Source organism: Leptonychotes weddellii, unplaced genomic scaffold, assembly GCF_054177405.1.
Source record: "Leptonychotes weddellii isolate Sample4059 unplaced genomic scaffold, ASM5417740v2 HiC_scaffold_464, whole genome shotgun sequence".
Taxonomy (NCBI): domain Eukaryota; kingdom Metazoa; phylum Chordata; class Mammalia; order Carnivora; family Phocidae; genus Leptonychotes; species Leptonychotes weddellii.
In genome coordinates this window covers 1-15,782 of record NW_028013411.1, presented here as the reverse complement: position 1 = coordinate 15,782, position 15,782 = coordinate 1, and the positions used below count along the sequence as shown (strand labels likewise).

Below are 15,782 nucleotides of genomic sequence, written 5' to 3'. Positions count from 1 at the left end.
GGCGGTTTCTCTTGAGTCAGATGGATGAAGCTTCAGTCGCCTAGTAACCAGTGTTGGTCTGGTTGTTGTTGTTGTTGTTTTAATTAATCTCAACATCTGTTCCCAGGAAGAGAGCGAGGTGGAGACAAGTGCTTTCTCATCAGTCCTGGACCTTTAGCTGGGCTGATGCCTGAGCTGAGTGACCCAGTGAGGAGGACCAGAAGGATGTTGCCATGACAGCAGACTCCCACACTCCCTTCCAGCGCACGGGCCCTTCTCCCTCCCTCTCCCTGCCTGCTAGGATCTCCCCTGAGAATGGGAATGTGCTTTGGCCAGCAGGGAAGGGATCCATGTATGGTCGAGGATGCAGGGGGAGAGGCGTAATCTTGGGATGTCTGCAGAAGGGACCAGAGCCCCAAAGAAAGCAGTCTGTACAACACTGAGGCCCCAGGAGACGACGAAGCCTGTGAAAGCATAGTGGCCTCTAAATGCGGTTCTGGGATTTTCTCCAGCAGTCCACGCTGCTACACCGTTTTCTGAAGCCAAGCTCCATGGCTCAGACCCTGGAAAATGGGGCCTGTGTTGTAAAGGAGAATGGAGCCTGGCATGGCTTGTGGAGGCCATGACAGCCTGGAGAAGGACCTGCTCCCCTCCGTGACAGCTCTCCTGACTGACGGTGGCACTCTGTGTGTCTGTCTGGTCTGCTCATCCTGCTGTGCTCCGCGTTGGGGTCCGCTTACACGGGATGCGAAACATGGGCCTAGTTCAAGGAGAGGACAAGGCGGAGATGCCCCCGTCTCCTCTAACGTGGACTGATTGGAGGGTGGACGGAGGACGAGCTGCCCGGGGTGGTGAGGTGAGATCACACATTCACTAGGGCTCCTCAGACCACAAGGCCACATTGGTTAATTTCTTCTCAGTGGCTGACGTGATCTTCGTGATTGTTCACTGTCTGGACCCGCTAGAAACGGAGCAAAACACCCAGTGAAATCATTGCTGATCCGGTCAGGGGGTGGGATGCAATCATGTGAATGATCTAGTTCAATAAATGCGCAGGCTCTCAAGATTTCCACCCCAGCTCCCTACTTTGCCCAAGCTGGGGAAGGAGAATGTGTGGTTTACACGTCTCCTGGGTGATGCTGGAAGGGGGGCATCTGGGAAATTCTTATGGTGCTCACCGAATGCTCCCTGGTCTCTGAGGGGAGGAGGACTCTTGTCTCCCGGGTCCAGCTGGTGAGGCTGACCTGCACCACCCATGCATGTGGCTGGTGAAACTTGCATTTTCCTCTCTCTCCTCTTGGTCGGGACCTGGTGCTGCCTGGCTGAGCCAGCCTCAGCTCACCTTTGCTGGCATCTGTAGACCCCTCTGAATCTTGGTCTCAGCCTCCATCCCCACTCTGGGCGGGGCTGTCGCCCCAAGGCTCAGCTGCAGGGTCACCTAGTCCCTCGCCTACTTAGGCTGGCTTCCTTCCCCAACCGCTGGCTGTGGACTCGGTCACTTTCCACATTTCCCCGTCAGGGAATGCAGCCTCTGGGGTCTGGCCCATAGCACAGCAGGAGCCAAGATCAGCTCCAGAAAGCTAAGTCCCTAACCTCAGCCATCCCTCTGCCCACGGAGGCTGCTGGGTCATCCCGCAAAGTGAACTGACTCCTCTGAGTCCCAAACGTGAATGGGGGCAAAATGCTGTCCTCCGCTTCTCTGCTGTAGCTCGCTTGTCCCTTCCCATAGAGGGGAGACTGAGCCTTGAGAGCCTTCCCTCCGTCTGCCACCTCCTGTGTGTGTCTTCTACGCCTCTGAGGCGGGGACAGAACATTCTTCTTTTGCTTGACCTTCATGCTGACGAGGCTCCCCACAGTATGTCCAGATCCCAAAGGGAAAGGTGTAGGATTTGCTTGCTTTTTTTTTTTTTTAAAGAGATTGGCTAACTGATAAACATAAAATGGAAGGGATTACCAAACGTGACTGCTTGTGCCATCATCAGCAGGGCGAGATCTGTAAAAGTAAACTCAAAGCTCAAAGACAGACACCATGTTTTAAAAGGGCCCTAGGAGATGCCGTGTCACCAATTTTAATGTCAGTGCCCAGAGAGCTTCACTCCTCAGGCCTCTGCTCCCACCAGCGCCTGGCAACCATCCAGGAGAGTTGGGCAGCAGAGATGAACTTACCCAGAGCTTGTGAGGTCTCCCAGGGGTTACGGAGCAAGCCTGGGAGCGTGTGCACGTCTGTCTAGTCCAGGAATGTCCTGGAGGGCCGGCAAACTTTCTTCCGGTGTCCTGTTTACCGCATAATAAATTAGAAGGGCAGCACTGAGATAGGCTCAATAGTTTCACCTTTAAAAGAAATACTTTTCTGATTACCGGGAGGAGCCCGGTGGACATTACTGGAGAACACAATGAAACCACAACTGTCTAATTCTAAAAATCCCTGAAACGAAAACGTTTGCTTGACAGCTTCCCATTCTTCGGCGGCCCTCTTCCTGAAGTTTGAATACAGGTTCCTGGCTCAGTCCTAAACCAGGCATGTTTTCCCCAGGTGTTTATGGGTGTGGGTCCCCTCAAGACAGGACACGCGGGGGCGCTCCGGCCCCCAGCAGCTTTTCTCGGGCTCCTGAGTTCTCCAGCTGGCGGCTGCTCAGCAAGATCTATCAGATGCATTTTAAGAGCTCCAGGTGCCTGCCCCGTTCTGAGAACGGACAGTCTCGGTCGCCCTATGGGCTCACGCCCTGACTGCCTGCCCTCTGGGCACATGGAGAAACCAAGGCACAGGGAGACCGAGGAACGTGCCTGCCGCCATGCAGCCAGAGAGCTTACCAGATGGGAGTCCTGGCATCACTGCTGCCCACCCTGGGTGACCTTAGGATCATATGCTAACATCTTCTCTTTTCCCCTCTCACTCACTATGGGCATGTCATTTTAAGGAGCAGTGAACGAATTTAATCCCTTAGAAGGAAATGAAGGCAGGGCAAGGTATCCCTCGTGCCTTTAAACACAGACCCCCTCAAAACCTGCAGGGGCTAGTGGGGGGCACACGTGTGTTCCTGTGGATGTAAAGGGAGATTCTCCACTAACCCTCCCCCACCACCCACCACCCACCACCCCTTCCATAACCTGCAAAAAACATAACAGGTCTCAGGTGGCCTTTTATTCAGCATCCAACAACACGAATGAGAGCCTCTCTTATTAGGTGTTTGCTACTCTTGTACAAGGTGGTCATCTAGCGCTTCCCTGGGGAGCAAGAGAATACCAACCAACCAACCAACGAACCAATGCATGAAGAAGTTAGTGTGGTAAGCGTTTGGAAGAAAATAGCCCAGGTCCTAGGCCAGGAACAATCTACTTACACAGAGTGGTCAGGCAGAGCCTCTCTGAGAAGGCAATGATGGAGCAGAAACCCTACGGCTGAGAAGGAACCAACCATGTAAAGATCCGGGGCTGGACTCTGCCGGGCAAAGAGCACCGTGATGACCAATGTCCTGACCAGGGAATAAGCTTGGCATGTTCGAGGAACAGAGAAGTAGGCCAGAGTTACCGTCGTGGAGGCAAGAGCTGATGGGATTGTTTGGAAATTAAAACAGTAGCAGTAGATAAGCACAGAAGGGGATGGATACAGGATATAGTCAGAAGGTCGGCTCTAGAGGACTTGTTGCTGGACTGCGGTGGAGACCAACAAGATGCAACACGCGAAGAGGCGTGCTTGGGGCACGTGAAGTGTATGCTTCCTCCTGGCCATCCAACAAAGACAGACAAATCTGGATCTCTGGGCACAGGTTGCTGCGTGAGGTAGGAGTGCAGGAGGTCACATTGGGTACATGCTCTGTTTTCTGCTGGCAAAAAGGATGAAACAACCCACGGAGAGAGTGTAGCATGAGCAGGGCCCTGTTAAAACTAAAAGCCAGTGGAAAGGGAGGAGTAAGCACTACATACTGACAAGGAGCAGAGTGGCCACTGGGGTTGGAGGAACAACACCCAGACAGTAAATTGTCAAATATGCAAAAATAAAAAATCAAAGAAAGGGTGGGGGAGGGACAGTGTCAAAAACGAGGCAATTGGGAAATGAACCAAAGGCATCTGAGAGGTACAGTGAGTCGAGGAGAGGACATCATCACAGGGGTTGGTGATACGTGAAGGCCACTGGCGCCCTTGACAAAATCGGTGCTTTTGGGGGGCAGGCTGATAGAAGCACGACTGAAGTGGGTTAGCAAGGAAAGGGGTTACAGAACAAGGGGAGACTTGCTGTCGGGAGCACCAGGGAAATGTGGCAGTATCGCAGAAATACAGGGGATAAGTGATGGCTTTATGTTTTACTTCATCTGGTGTCAGGGGCGAGAAATATGAGCAGGTTCGGAGTGAACAGAATGACGGGGATACAAATGGGACAGGCGACCATTCAGGAGCACTGCAAAGGCCTACTCACCCTGCAGGAGATGGGCATGGAAGCTGATTGCTGTGGATGCAGGGGCATTAGAGGGAGGGAGCTGGAGAACCAGGACAAAGTGTTCGTGTCCGGAGTACAATGCTAGACACCACACCACTGAGGCGCGCGGGGGTTCCTGAAGCCCAGGGCAAGTCCGTGGGCAGGGGGATGCTCCGCTTGGGGAGAAGGTGAATACCTCTGTGGACCGAGAGGCCCCGGCGCGGCCGGTCATATTCTTGAGACTTGAGGTGGCTCCGGAGGCATCAGAGGAGCGAGATTGAGACGGGGAGAGAGAATGTCCCGCCGCATTGGCGTGTTCAAAGGCTGGGGTCGGCAGGACAATGACCAAGGCACGGTACAGGTGCGGTCGAGACGCCCCCGAAGTCAGGCGACAGGACCCACATTTTACCAGTACTGTGATTTAACAAGAACGGGAAATTCTAGTGGATATGGGGAAGAAGGCTGGTTCCGAAATCACGCACTTCCGGCGCGCTGGCCCAGACGCATTTCCGGCGCGCTGGACCAGACTCAACCAATCGGAACCTAGCCTCGCTCCAGCCCTGCCGGTTAGCGTCCTCCAGGGACAGGACTTCCTGCACCGGTTGCTCTGTTTCCGGGTGCGGGAATAGGGAAGGTTTCCGGGTTCGAGAGGGGTCGGTAGGGCCACTTTGATAGCATTTCCTCCTGTCCCTGGTCCTCAGCGTCATCCGTTTTGTCTTCCTCAAGTACTATATTTATGGTCTTTCGCGGAAAATACGGCGGAAATTTGTGTTTTTGTTTTGCGGGTTTGTTGTCTTCGGTTTCTATGGACTCTAGGTGGCAGTGTTGCTCCGTCCGGCTCTTTTGCTCCCCTCTTCTCCGCCCTTTTTGTTCGAAAAAATGGCATCATCCTGAAAAGAAGTGACTCTTTTATTGCGACTGCGCAGGGTTGGCTGCTTGGGCTGGATTTGTTCTTTTCAGTCAGGTCTTTTTTGAAAGCACCCCGCCCGCGGACAAAATAGTTTTGCTGTTTCAGTGTGCTGCCTTTCAGCTGGGCTGACAGGGTTGCTTAGCAACTGTTCTTTCTGCGTCTCTGGTCTGGTGTTTGTGTTTTTCCAAATTGTTTGCGTTTTATGGGCATTTATTAATATATTCTTCAGTTATGCTGGTCACTCCATCCCACTGAGAAAAGTTGGAGCACAGATAAAATATAATAAAGTAATATATATTGCATTTCCATCACGCAGCACTGACGAGTAATAGTATTTTTGAAAAATTCCTAAGGGTTTTTCATTAAGAAGGTGCATTTTAAATATATTAAGCTTCATTTTTGCATCATAATTTCAATCTCCTTTTAAAATTCAATTGTACATATTTGATAATTGCACCTCCCACTTAGTGTGTGCCCAATAAATACTGTGAAACTAGAAAATTTATTTTTCTTGTCATTTTTCTTTATGTATATAAAATCATTATTTTCCTAGCCTTGGATTATAGCAAGAGTTTTCTACATGATTTTTTTTTTCATTTGGCCGTTTGTTATCAGCATTAGTGTATGTAATTAACATTTGAGCAATCAATTTTCTTTTTTTTGTTTTTTCTTTTTAAAATCACAATAAGAGCTGTTGCTTTGGAGCAAAGGAAATCTAAGCATGTAGTGACAAAAAATGGTATGTACATATTCACGGTTATGCAAGAAGTTGTATGAACTTCATCTGTAAATCTTTTTTTTTAATTAAAAAAAAGATTTTAAGTAATCTCTACACCCACTATGGGGCTTGAACTCACAACCGGAGATAAAGAGCGGCATGCTCCACCAGCTGAGCCAGCCAGGCACTCTTTTTATCTTGCAAAGCTGAAACTCTACCAGTTAAACAGTAATTCCCCATTTCCTCCTACCTGCTTGCCCTGAAACCCACCATTCTACTTTCTGTCTCTATCAACTGGACTACTCTAGGCATCTGATGTAATCAGGACCATACTATATTTGTCCATTTGTAACTGACTTATTTCACTTAGCATGACGTTTTGTTTTTTTAAGATTTTATTTATTTTTCAGAGAGAGAGAGAGTACAAGCAGGGGGAGCTGCAGGCAGAGGGAAAAACGGACTCCTCGCTGAGCAAGGAGCCCGATGTGAGACTGGATCCCAGAACACTGGGATCAAGACCTGAGCTGAAGGTAGTCATTTAACCAACTGAGCCACCCAGGCGTCCCTGGAAAACTATTTTAAAAATCAGAGATGTTGAACATAGGCACATACACAAATATTTTTCTCATTTTATGATGGCATAATCGTTGAGGAATGTACCAATGTGTTCATCCTATGTATTTACTTGACTGAATTTCCCGAGAAATTACTAGTGTGAGTTTTCCACTGGAAAGCAGAAATGGGTTGTTGAAGAACAGATATGTGCTCTAAGTACATTTATTATTTTTTTTATTTTAAAGATTTTATTTATTTATTTATTTATTTGTCAGACAGAGAGAGCACAAGCAGGGGGAGCGGCAGGCAGAGGGAGAGGCAGAAGCAGGCTTCCTTCTGAGCAGAGAGCCCCTATGTAGAACTCAATCCCAGGACCCTGGGATCATGACCTGAGCTGAAGGTAGACGCTTAACGACTGAGCCACCCAGGCGCCCCTGTAAGTAAATTTAAAGTACATTTTATCACACTTAGTCTTGTGGCTTGAAGATCTGTACCTTCTACACACATTATAGCGAATATTAGAGATAGCACCAACAATATTAACATGATCTCTAGGAGTGCAGGTTCAAGCAAAGAACCTGTTGGGTTATTTATGCTCGCCACCACCCCATACAGCAGATGCTGCCCTCATTTTAAACCTATGGAAAGTGTGGCACACAGAGGAAAAGTCAATTTTCAGGGGTTTCAGGGCTCCTCAAAGAGGGCCTCAACATTCAGGTCTGAGGTCTGTCAGGCCTTAGATTGCACACTGGTTTGCAGGATGTTCTCCTGCCCCTAATACAAGAATGAAATAAAAGACTCACTGGGAAGAGGGTAAAACAGCCAGCAAAACTTTTTAAAAGTGTAATAACATAGTTATTGGCCACAGTAAAGTGCTAAATGGAAGAGGGGGAAAAAAGCAATGTAGGTATCAGTATCATGAAAACGTAAATTATATTTACCAAAAAAACATCAGAAAGAAATACTTGTTCAATTATTCAACAAATATATATTGAGAATACACTGCTAAGCATCAGTTGTGTGCTGAAAATACAGTGCTTAGCAAAACAAAGCAAAATGAATATAACCCCTACCTTAGAAAGGTTCCATTATAATGGCCTTTGAGATGGGGGTCACAAGTTATTCCTGCTTTCCATCTCAGATATTAATTTTTTCACTCTTAAATTGTGTATGGTTTTAGGAAGACAAATGAGTAAGAAATTTAAATGTCTTTTTCAAATGACTTTACGAATGGGGTAACAGGCTAAAAATGTGTTTAAAAAGTGAGATGTTCAACTCATGATGCTACACAAACCGGTTTAAATGCACTTTTATGAATGAATTAATCTCTAGGGAAATTTATCACGAAGTGTTATTAATGGTCATCGCGTGGGTGATGGGACTGTGGATACTATTAGCTTAATTACACTTTATCTGTCCTCCAAATAATCACTACTGACGCTGGCTGACTTCTATGAGAAAATATATTTTATCATATGTAGAACCCAGGTCCACAAAATCCAGGATACGGTGGGGAAACACGACGAAAAGAAACCTCAAAACCCGGGGCGCCTGGGTGGCTCAGATGGTTAAGCGTCTGCCTTCGGCTCAGGTCATGATCCCAGGCTCCTGGGATCGAGCCCCGCATCGAGCTACCTGCTTGGCGGGGAGCCTGCTTCTCCCTCTCCCTCTACTGTTCCCCCTGCTTGTGCTCTCTCACTCTCTGTATCAAATAAATAAAATCTTTTAAAAAAACAAAAACCCTCAAAACCCAAAATGCAAGTTGCTAAGAAACCTTGCAGCTCCATAAAGAATCCAACATTAAAAGCTAAAGGTTTTTTTCCTTAAGCTTAGTTTTCACTAAAGGAAGCGGATCCGGTTCCAACCAGCCTTTCCCGCCCTTGGGCAGTAGAAGCCGCCACTCGACTCGCAAAAGGCTGGGGCCGTTTTTTCAAGCACAAAGGGCTGGGTAGGAGGGCTTTAGAATGGATACACGGCGCACCACTGCCACCTAGAGGCCAGAGAAACCGAGCGCCACAATCTACAAAGGAAAATCCATCTTTTCCGCTATTCCACTATGAGGAGCCCTGGAGTTCGTGACTGAGGGAACTAAGAAAAATGCCTCTAAGCAGTAGAGGACGCAGGAGAACGGCCGAAGTGACACAGCGGAATAGTCTTCAGAACAAAAGCCTGCGACTGTCCCGCCCCGGAAGTATGACAACAGTGACGGGAAACGCCGCAACGGAAATCACGGAAAAGAGGAGGGATAATTGTCCGATTTGCGGTCCGATTGGTGGGTTCTGGGGCTGCGCAAGAGGGTTGAGTGAGGTCGGTACCAATCTTTGCCGCAAATCGGCTGCCCGCTTTCGGTACCCTCAGAGAAATGAGGCTACTGATTTACCGGTCCTGTCCTCCCAAGCTACCGAATCCTTACGGCCCTACGGGAGGCAACTGAACGGATTCCTGGTCCTTGTCCTCCTGTCCACGCCATCCTGTGAACACGTCAGTCCTGCCGCACACTCCCTCTCCCCCTCTCACTCCTCTGATGCCTCCAGTGCCACGTCCAGGCTCATAAATATGACCCTCCACCCCGCCGGGACCCTCCTGCGGAGGGATGTTAATCTCCCCAAGCGGAGCATCCCCCTGCCCACGGACTTGCCCTGGGCTTCAGGAACCCCCGCGCGCCTCAGTGGTGTGGTGTCTAGCATTGTACTCCGGACACGAACACTCCTTGCTCAGCGAGGAGTCCGTTTTTCCCTCTGCCTGCAGCTCCCCCTGCTTGTACTCTCTCTCTCTCTGAAAAATAAATAAAATCTTAAAAAAACAAAACGTCATGCTAAGTGAAATAAGTCAGTTACAAATGGACAAATATAGTATGGTCCTGATTACATCAGATGCCTAGAGTAGTCCAGTTGATAGAGACAGAAAGTAGAATGGTGGGTTTCAGGGCAAGCAGGTAGGAGGAAATGGGGAATTACTGTTTAACTGGTAGAGTTTCAGCTTTGCAAGATAAAAAGAGTGCCTGGCTGGCTCAGCTGGTGGAGCATGCCGCTCTTTATCTCCGGTTGTGAGTTCAAGCCCCATAGTGGGTGTAGAGATTACTTAAAATCTTTTTTTTAATTAAAAAAAAAGATTTACAGATGAAGTTCATACAACTTCTTGCATAACCGTGAATATGTACATACCATTTTTTGTCACTACATGCTTAGATTTCCTTTGCTCCAAAGCAACAGCTCTTATTGTGATTTTAAAAAGAAAAAACAAAAAAAAGAAAATTGATTGCTCAAATGTTAATTACATACACTAATGCTGATAACAAACGGCCAAATGAAAAAAAAAATCATGTAGAAAACTCTTGCTATAATCCAAGGCTAGGAAAATAATGATTTTATATACATAAAGAAAAATGACAAGAAAAATAAATTTTCTAGTTTCACAGTATTTATTGGGCACACACTAAGTGGGAGGTGCAATTATCAAATATGTACAATTGAATTTTAAAAGGAGATTGAAATTATGATGCAAAAATGAAGCTTAATATATTTAAAATGCACCTTCTTAATGAAAAACCCTTAGGAATTTTTCAAAAATACTATTACTCGTCAGTGCTGCGTGATGGAAATGCAATATATATTACTTTATTATATTTTATCTGTGCTCCAACTTTTCTCAGTGGGATGGAGTGACCAGCATAACTGAAGAATATATTAATAAATGCCCATAAAACGCAAACAATTTGGAAAAACACAAACACCAGACCAGAGACGCAGAAAGAACAGTTGCTAAGCAACCCTGTCAGCCCAGCTGAAAGGCAGCACACTGAAACAGCAAAACTATTTTGTCCGCGGGCGGGGTGCTTTCAAAAAAGACCTGACTGAAAAGAACAAATCCAGCCCAAGCAGCCAACCCTGCGCAGTCGCAATAAAAGAGTCACTTCTTTTCAGGATGATGCCATTTTTTCGAACAAAAAGGGCGGAGAAGAGGGGAGCAAAAGAGCCGGACGGAGCAACACTGCCACCTAGAGTCCATAGAAACCGAAGACAACAAACCCGCAAAACAAAAACACAAATTTCCGCCGTATTTTCCGCGAAAGACCATAAATATAGTACTTGAGGAAGACAAAACGGATGACGCTGAGGACCAGGGACAGGAGGAAATGCTATCAAAGTGGCCCTACCGACCCCTCTCGAACCCGGAAACCTTCCCTATTCCCGCACCCGGAAACAGAGCAACCGGTGCAGGAAGTCCTGTCCCTGGAGGACGCTAACCGGCAGGGCTGGAGCGAGGCTAGGTTCCGATTGGTTGAGTCTGGTCCAGCGCGCCGGAAATGCGTCTGGGCCAGCGCGCCGGAAGTGCGTGATTTCGGAACCAGCCTTCTTCCCCATATCCACTAGAATTTCCCGTTCTTGTTAAATCACAGTACTGGTAAAATGTGGGTCCTGTCGCCTGACTTCGGGGGCGTCTCGACCGCACCTGTACCGTGCCTTGGTCATTGTCCTGCCGACCCCAGCCTTTGAACACGCCAATGCGGCGGGACATTCTCTCTCCCCGTCTCAATCTCGCTCCTCTGATGCCTCCGGAGCCACCTCAAGTCTCAAGAATATGACCGGCCGCGCCGGGGCCTCTCGGTCCACAGAGGTATTCACCTTCTCCCCAAGCGGAGCATCCCCCTGCCCACGGACTTGCCCTGGGCTTCAGGAACCCCCGCGCGCCTCAGTGGTGTGGTGTCTAGCATTGTACTCCGGACACGAACACTTTGTCCTGGTTCTCCAGCTCCCTCCCTCTAATGCCCCTGCATCCACAGCAATCAGCTTCCATGCCCATCTCCTGCAGGGTGAGTAGGCCTTTGCAGTGCTCCTGAATGGTCGCCTGTCCCATTTGTATCCCCGTCATTCTGTTCACTCCGAACCTGCTCATATTTCTCGCCCCTGACACCAGATGAAGTAAAACATAAAGCCATCACTTATCCCCTGTATTTCTGCGATACTGCCACATTTCCCTGGTGCTCCCGACAGCAAGTCTCCCCTTGTTCTGTAACCCCTTTCCTTGCTAACCCACTTCAGTCGTGCTTCTATCAGCCTGCCCCCCAAAAGCACCGATTTTGTCAAGGGCGCCAGTGGCCTTCACGTATCACCAACCCCTGTGATGATGTCCTCTCCTCGACTCACTGTACCTCTCAGATGCCTTTGGTTCATTTCCCAATTGCCTCGTTTTTGACACTGTCCCTCCCCCACCCTTTCTTTGATTTTTTATTTTTGCATATTTGACAATTTACTGTCTGGGTGTTGTTCCTCCAACCCCAGTGGCCACTCTGCTCCTTGTCAGTATGTAGTGCTTACTCCTCCCTTTCCACTGGCTTTTAGTTTTAACAGGGCCCTGCTCATGCTACACTCTCTCCGTGGGTTGTTTCATCCTTTTTGCCAGCAGAAAACAGAGCATGTACCCAATGTGACCTCCTGCACTCCTACCTCACGCAGCAACCTGTGCCCAGAGATCCAGATTTGTCTGTCTTTGTTGGATGGCCAGGAGGAAGCATACACTTCACGTGCCCCAAGCACGCCTCTTCGCGTGTTGCATCTTGTTGGTCTCCACCGCAGTCCAGCAACAAGTCCTCTAGAGCCGACCTTCTGACTATATCCTGTATCCATCCCCTTCTGTGCTTATCTACTGCTACTGTTTTAATTTCCAAACAATCCCATCAGCTCTTGCCTCCACGACGGTAACTCTGGCCTACTTCTCTGTTCCTCGAACATGCCAAGCTTATTCCCTGGTCAGGACATTGGTCATCACGGTGCTCTTTGCCCGGCAGAGTCCAGCCCCGGATCTTTACATGGTTGGTTCCTTCTCAGCCGTAGGGTTTCTGCTCCATCATTGCCTTCTCAGAGAGGCTCTGCCTGACCACTCTGTGTAAGTAGATTGTTCCTGGCCTAGGACCTGGGCTATTTTCTTCCAAACGCTTACCACACTAACTTCTTCATGCATTGGTTCGTTGGTTGGTTGGTTGGTATTCTCTTGCTCCCCAGGGAAGCGCTAGATGACCACCTTGTACAAGAGTAGCAAACACCTAATAAGAGAGGCTCTCATTCGTGTTGTTGGATGCTGAATAAAAGGCCACCTGAGACCTGTTATGTTTTTTGCAGGTTATGGAAGGGGTGGTGGGTGGTGGGTGGTGGGGGAGGGTTAGTGGAGAATCTCCCTTTACATCCACAGGAACACACGTGTGCCCCCCACTAGCCCCTGCAGGTTTTGAGGGGGTCTGTGTTTAAAGGCACGAGGGATACCTTGCCCTGCCTTCATTTCCTTCTAAGGGATTAAATTCGTTCACTGCTCCTTAAAATGACATGCCCATAGTGAGTGAGAGGGGAAAAGAGAAGATGTTAGCATATGATCCTAAGGTCACCCAGGGTGGGCAGCAGTGATGCCAGGACTCCCATCTGGTAAGCTCTCTGGCTGCATGGCGGCAGGCACGTTCCTCGGTCTCCCTGTGCCTTGGTTTCTCCATGTGCCCAGAGGGCAGGCAGTCAGGGCGTGAGCCCATAGGGCGACCGAGACTGTCCGTTCTCAGAACGGGGCAGGCACCTGGAGCTCTTAAAATGCATCTGATAGATCTTGCTGAGCAGCCGCCAGCTGGAGAACTCAGGAGCCCGAGAAAAGCTGCTGGGGGCCGGAGCGCCCCCGCGTGTCCTGTCTTGAGGGGACCCACACCCATAAACACCTGGGGAAAACATGCCTGGTTTAGGACTGAGCCAGGAACCTGTATTCAAACTTCAGGAAGAGGGCCGCCGAAGAATGGGAAGCTGTCAAGCAAACGTTTTCGTTTCAGGGATTTTTAGAATTAGACAGTTGTGGTTTCATTGTGTTCTCCAGTAATGTCCACCGGGCTCCTCCCGGTAATCAGAAAAGTATTTCTTTTAAAGGTGAAACTATTGAGCCTATCTCAGTGCTGCCCTTCTAATTTATTATGCGGTAAACAGGACACCGGAAGAAAGTTTGCCGGCCCTCCAGGACATTCCTGGACTAGACAGACGTGCACACGCTCCCAGGCTTGCTCCGTAACCCCTGGGAGACCTCACAAGCTCTGGGTAAGTTCATCTCTGCTGCCCAACTCTCCTGGATGGTTGCCAGGCGCTGGTGGGAGCAGAGGCCTGAGGAGTGAAGCTCTCTGGGCACTGACATTAAAATTGGTGACACGGCATCTCCTAGGGCCCTTTTAAAACATGGTGTCTGTCTTTGAGCTTTGAGTTTACTTTTACAGATCTCGCCCTGCTGATGATGGCACAAGCAGTCACGTTTGGTAATCCCTTCCATTTTATGTTTATCAGTTAGCCAATCTCTTTAAAAAAAAAAAAAAGCAAGCAAATCCTACACCTTTCCCTTTGGGATCTGGACATACTGTGGGGAGCCTCGTCAGCATGAAGGTCAAGCAAAAGAAGAATGTTCTGTCCCCGCCTCAGAGGCGTAGAAGACACACACAGGAGGTGGCAGACGGAGGGAAGGCTCTCAAGGCTCAGTCTCCCCTCTATGGGAAGGGACAAGCGAGCTACAGCAGAGAAGCGGAGGACAGCATTTTGCCCCCATTCACGTTTGGGACTCAGAGGAGTCAGTTCACTTTGCGGGATGACCCAGCAGCCTCCGTGGGCAGAGGGATGGCTGAGGTTAGGGACTTAGCTTTCTGGAGCTGATCTTGGCTCCTGCTGTGCTATGGGCCAGACCCCAGAGGCTGCATTCCCTGACGGGGAAATGTGGAAAGTGACCGAGTCCACAGCCAGCGGTTGGGGAAGGAAGCCAGCCTAAGTAGGCGAGGGACTAGGTGACCCTGCAGCTGAGCCTTGGGGCGACAGCCCCGCCCAGAGTGGGGATGGAGGCTGAGACCAAGATTCAGAGGGGTCTACAGATGCCAGCAAAGGTGAGCTGAGGCTGGCTCAGCCAGGCAGCACCAGGTCCCGACCAAGAGGAGAGAGAGGAAAATGCAAGTTTCACCAGCCACATGCATGGGTGGTGCAGGTCAGCCTCACCAGCTGGACCCGGGAGACAAGAGTCCTCCTCCCCTCAGAGACCAGGGAGCATTCGGTGAGCACCATAAGAATTTCCCAGATGCCCCCCTTCCAGCATCACCCAGGAGACGTGTAAACCACACATTCTCCTTCCCCAGCTTGGGCAAAGTAGGGAGCTGGGGTGGAAATCTTGAGAGCCTGCGCATTTATTGAACTAGATCATTCACATGATTGCATCCCACCCCCTGACCGGATCAGCAATGATTTCACTGGGTGTTTTGCTCCGTTTCTAGCGGGTCCAGACAGTGAACAATCACGAAGATCACGTCAGCCACTGAGAAGAAATTAACCAATGTGGCCTTGTGGTCTGAGGAGCCCTAGTGAATGTGTGATCTCACCTCACCACCCCGGGCAGCTCGTCCTCCGTCCACCCTCCAATCAGTCCACGTTAGAGGAGACGGGGGCATCTCCGCCTTGTCCTCTCCTTGAACTAGGCCCATGTTTCGCATCCCGTGTAAGCGGACCCCAACGCGGAGCACAGCAGGATGAGCAGACCAGACAGACACACAGAGTGCCACCGTCAGTCAGGAGAGCTGTCACGGAGGGGAGCAGGTCCTTCTCCAGGCTGTCATGGCCTCCACAAGCCATGCCAGGCTCCATTCTCCTTTACAACACAGGCCCCATTTTCCAGGGTCTGAGCCATGGAGCTTGGCTTCAGAAAACGGTGTAGCAGCGTGGACTGCTGGAGAAAATCCCAGAACCGCATTTAGAGGCCACTATGCTTTCACAGGCTTCGTCGTCTCCTGGGGCCTCAGTGTTGTACAGACTGCTTTCTTTGGGGCTCTGGTCCCTTCTGCAGACATCCCAAGATTACGCCTCTCCCCCTGCATCCTCGACCATACATGGATCCCTTCCCTGCTGGCCAAAGCACATTCCCATTCTCAGGGGAGATCCTAGCAGGCAGGGAGAGGGAGGGAGAAGGGCCCGTGCGCTGGAAGGGAGTGTGGGAGTCTGCTGTCATGGCAACATCCTTCTGGTCCTCCTCACTGGGTCACTCAGCTCAGGCATCAGCCCAGCTAAAGGTCCAGGACTGATGAGAAAGCACTTGTCTCCACCTCGCTCTCTTCCTGGGAACAGATGTTGAGATTAATTAAAACAACAACAACAACAACCAGACCAACACTGGTTACTAGGCGACTGAAGCTTCATCCATCTGACTCAAGAGAAACCGCC

At 49.6% G+C, this 15,782-nt stretch overlaps 2 long non-coding RNA genes across 2 annotated transcripts; one reads left to right on the top strand and one right to left on the bottom strand.

The window, feature by feature from the left end:
* Positions 1-6: 6 nt before the first annotated feature.
* On the bottom strand, positions 7-5,299 carry LOC145719467 (uncharacterized). Its single transcript, XR_014142402.1, has 3 exons — positions 4,394-5,299; positions 2,146-2,253; positions 7-940 (listed from the first exon to the last, which is right to left on the bottom strand). It is a non-coding gene; the product is annotated as an uncharacterized LOC145719467 (long non-coding RNA).
* Positions 5,300-10,484: 5,185 nt separating this feature from the next.
* LOC145719468 (uncharacterized) lies at positions 10,485-15,776 on the top strand. The gene is made up of 3 exons (XR_014142403.1): positions 10,485-11,389; positions 13,530-13,637; positions 14,843-15,776. It is a non-coding gene; the product is annotated as an uncharacterized LOC145719468 (long non-coding RNA).
* The last annotated feature ends 6 nt before the right edge of the window (positions 15,777-15,782 follow it).